Below are 4,614 nucleotides of genomic sequence, written 5' to 3' on the forward strand. Positions count from 1 at the left end.
AAAATTAAGTAGTACTAATTTTCCTCATTGGTGTGTGTGTGTGTGTATGTGTGTGTGTTGTGAGGTAGAGAGCACTGTGGGCAGACAGGAATTTTTTTTATCAGATCGACCAGGCATATCCTCTGTTCTACTGCTGCTCAGTTCCTTCTATCAATAGGTGAAGGGAAACACTGTAGGGATTTCAGACAATAGTAATCACTCCTTTGCAATGCTAGGGACTTAAGCCACTCTTAATAGGAAATAATTTTATTATTGTTCATAATTACAAACTAATTAGGAGGAAAATAAGTTTTTCTCAGTTTCCTCACAAGTACTGAAGTTAGTTACTGGGTAGGGTTCTGAGAGCTGGATGTCAGATCTTAAGAGTTATCACACGAGACAGTTTCATTTTTGTCTCTTTGCTAAAGATGCTCAACTATCTCTAGCCAATGAAGGCCAGGATTGCCTTGCCACTGTGGGGATGTGTGAGCACATTCTAATAATGTATTTCCTTTCAGTGATAAGCAAAAATAAGTTTCATTGTCTCCATGTGACATGACTTTTGCACAACATGGTGGCCCTGTGGTAGCTGAACTTCTTGCTTTATAGCCGAGGCTCCAATCGGAAGTGCTCCAAATTACAATGAGGAAGCTGTGATTCCTTTCCTGACCTAGATTTGGAAACATGCTGTATCACTTCTACTCATTTGATTGTGATTCACAAAGCCACCTTCAAGAGGAAGGGATCTAGATTCCACTTTTTGAAGGATGAATAGCAAAATCCCATTGTATATGATAGAATAGGATATACTCCCAATGACATCTTTGGAAAGTGTAAGCTATCTTAGGGTTTATAATTTACTTTCTGTTCCTTACACTCAAAACAGAAGGGACTGATGCTTGACACATTCAGAATCTCACTCTTGACTTCCTCTCTGAGTTTTTGAACAGGATTTGGAAAAGTCTTTGAGATTTCCACTGGATGTTATGCCAGAGGCTCTTAGCTGGCCTCCTGTGATGGGGAGGTCCTTCTGTGTATATGTTTGTCTTATTGGTTGATAAATAAAGTACTGTTGGCCAATAAGAAAGCAAGATAGGTGGGACTAGGAGTCGAGGAGGATTCTGGGAAATGTAGTAAAAAGAAGTCTTGTGATCTAGGTAGGAAGTGACATAGCAAGCACACTCAGAATATAATCAGGGACAAGAAGGAAATTGTCCTCTTGCTCTTCCTCTTCCTGTTGCTCTCTTCTCTACTGAGCTGCCATGTGATCCCAGGAGGAGGATGCCAGCAGAAAGCATCCTTAATAAGATAAGTCTTATAAGATATATAGATTAATGATAATTAAGACTGAGCTAGCATATAAAAAATCCTAGTCAATTGGCCAGCATCACTGTAAACTAATATGAGACTCTGTGTGTTATTCTGGGTGGTGGTGGGGCTTGGGCGTATGGAGTAAAGACTTATCATTACACTCCAGTGTCTACTCTTATTGCAGGATGTTGTCGAGTTACTTGTTATGAAATCTCAGAAAAAAAGCCTGGACATCCACTCCAACCCATTTCTATGTGACACAATTTTGCCTAAGAGGACTTAAGGGCATGGGAGTGTCATGCAGCAACTCGTGAGAGCTTTTGTCAATCCTGTCTTCTCTGAATGATGCTTGGCGAAGCTTGTCTTTAGCTATAAGACAGAGCTAATGGGGAAGGAAGCTGAGTGACCAACTCCCTCGAGAGACTTTTATGCAAAAGAGGTGAAAAGCTGTATTTTAAGCTACTTGTAATTGAATCTCTTGCCCATAGCCTTTGCTAATTGTCATTGATACAGATTCCTGGCTCATCTCAATCTGAATACCGTAAAACAGGATTCTCAGTTTCCTCTTTGGAACTTGGCCCTTTGCTTAGATGTCTCCTTTTCTTTCTTCTTTTTTTTTTTTCTTCTAGCACTCATATCTACTCAGTTGACCAGAAGTCTAAGATCACCTTTGTTCTCACCCTTCTCTTGTGGTCCACAATATTAATAAAGGTTAATGTTGATTTTTCTTCCTTTAAATATCCAACCATATCTTATACATTGGCACAAGCCACCATCCTCTTTCCCTTAAACTACTATTGTATCTGTCTCTATTTCCAATTTTCCACTTTTCCTTCTTTATAAACACACACACACACACACACACACACACACACACACACACACACACACACACACAGACGTATACACATATAATCACGTAACTGGTGTTTTCAAAATCGTCTGTCCTTAGTTACTACATCAAAGTCACATTTCTTTTTGGTGTCCCTTAAATATTCCTATTTTGAAAGAAGAAGTGGACACATGGCCTCATCCCTAACCTAGAGGGGGTCTTCAGAAGATAACCGCTTGCAAATGATTGTTTACTTTCTTCCAGGGAGTCTCAATGGAGAAACAAACTACTCTTGAAGGTAGGCTGCATGCCCAGCAGTAGATGCCAACAGAAAATGAATTCAGCTGCATCTTTGGAGGTTCCTTGTCTTACAATGTCATGTCAAGGCTTAAAAAAACTTTACCTTATTATTTGTTATTTTATTTAAATACATATCTCTCTCTCTTTTTTACCCTATCGTTTGTTTTCATATCTAGTATGGCTTCTAGTGTAATGTTTTTATGGGATTCCTGAGTGTGTGTACACGTGGGTCTCTATTTCTTGCGCCTTCTCTTGGACTTTTTTCCTTCTGCTTGTTTTATGCAAGTCTGATGTGTTAGTTTTTGTTTTACCTTGTTATATTTTATTATTATCCCTTAGAAGTCTATTTGTTGCTCTCTTTGCTCTCTTCTCTGATCGTCTTTGTCTCTTCTTGTCTCTCCCTCTCTTGATGTCCCCCCACTCTATGATTAATAAAAAAAGAAGTCTATTTGTTTTCTAATGAAAGACAGAAAGGGAATGTATCCAGATGGGAGGGGAGGTGGTGAGGAACTGGGAGGAATAGAGGGAAGGGAAATTGTGATCAGGACATGTTATGTGAAAAAAATGTATTTTCAATAAAATGAAAGAAAGAAAGATGCTAAATGTTAGCTAGGTGGGTAGATAGATAGAAGAAATTTTGAATTAAGCAGAATGCTGCAGAACTCAGTCTAAAATAAAGTTCTGGAAATATCATTAATGCTAAAATATTAAAAATTAAAATATCATTAATGCTAAAAATTAATGAGAGAGTGTAGTAGGGGAGGAGTCTGATTAAGGTATGCCATATACCTTTATGAAAATTATTATAAGCTAATAAAAATGTAACCCAAAACCTCAAGTTCAGAAAATTGATTTTCTCCTCACTGCAGATGAATTACCAAAAGATTTTCATTCATATTACCTAAATTCACATCTAAGTAATTAATTCTAATTAATATTTATTTTTTAAAGATTTATTTGTATTTATAGATCTCTGTGTGAGAGTATGCCATGTGTGTGTGGGTGCCCACAGAGGTCAGAGGAGGGCATTGGATACCCTAGATCTAGTGTTACAGGTTTTAGTGAGCTGCCCTTTGTGGGTCCTCCAGTAAGTGTTCTTTACAGCTAGAGCCATCTCTCTGACCCCCAAGTTAATAATAAGATATGTGTCTGGGCTAATTAGTCAATAAAGGAGGGCACCAAAGGGGCTGTTATGTGTGCTGGCTAATTTTATGTCAACTTGACACAGGCTAGAGTCATCTCATGGAATCCTTACTGAGGAAATGCCTCCATAAGATAGGGCTGCAGGCTAGCCTGTAGAGCATTTTCTTAATTAGTGATTGATTATGGTGGGGCTGTTGCTGGGCTGGTGGTCCTGCGTTCTTCAAGAAAGTACCCATCCATGGCCTCTGCAGCAGCTCCTGCCTCCAGGTTCTGGCCCCGCTTGAGTTCCTGTCCTAACTTCCTTCAGTGATGGACTAAGTGTGGAAGTATAAGCCAAATAACCTTTCCCCACTTGCTTTTGGTTATGGTATTTCATCATAGCAATACTATGACCAAACTAAGACACTATGGTTCATTTAAAAAGAAACAAAAAGAAGTTTCTAGCATGACTTTCCTGACACTGTGAGTGGATACTAAGTATGAGAAAGAACCACACAGACTTTTATAATTGGTGTGTTTGTTTTAGGCTCCATATCAGCTTACAAAACCATGCCCCATGTGTATTGAAGACAAAAGAAAGACTTTGGGAATGGGAATTCAGCAATGAATTGTAGGATACTTGTTGTCAAGGTAAATTAATCTTTCTTTTGCTTTAATCCTTTTGTATCAATTCATTCTCATTGAGCTTTCATAGAAAATGTCCTATGTTTTTATATTATCATCCACACTACCTTCTTTTATTGAAAAATCTATATCATAGAGGGAATTAGTTTTGATGCTGTCTTTGAGAACAACAGGCGCTATGCTTCAGAATTATTTTTGTTGCTTCTGCTGACGATAATAGTGGCACTACATAACCACATGCCAGACAAGAGTAGTGAAGTACGGTCATACTGTGCCTAAAGTAGAATGGGTATCTGCTGCTTGGGCCTCCTGGGATCCTCATTTTCCATACAGAGGTAGTCGCTGTAAAGCTATTTACACTTTGGGACAACATTGACACACTTTTGCAAAAGAAAAGTAGTTTTAAATATTCTCAAGAGGCATGC

At 38.5% G+C, this 4,614-nt stretch overlaps 1 long non-coding RNA gene across 1 annotated transcript; it reads left to right on the forward strand.

The window, feature by feature from the left end:
- Window positions 1–1,446: 1,446 nt before the first annotated feature.
- On the forward strand, window positions 1,447–4,179 carry LOC107977465. The gene is made up of 3 exons (XR_004771684.1): window positions 1,447–1,729; window positions 2,387–2,420; window positions 4,092–4,179. It is a non-coding gene; the product is annotated as an uncharacterized LOC107977465 (long non-coding RNA).
- Window positions 4,180–4,614: the final 435 nt, after the last annotated feature.

This window comes from Cricetulus griseus, assembly GCF_003668045.3.
Source record: "Cricetulus griseus strain 17A/GY chromosome 1 unlocalized genomic scaffold, alternate assembly CriGri-PICRH-1.0 chr1_0, whole genome shotgun sequence".
Lineage (NCBI taxonomy): Eukaryota > Metazoa > Chordata > Mammalia > Rodentia > Cricetidae > Cricetulus > Cricetulus griseus.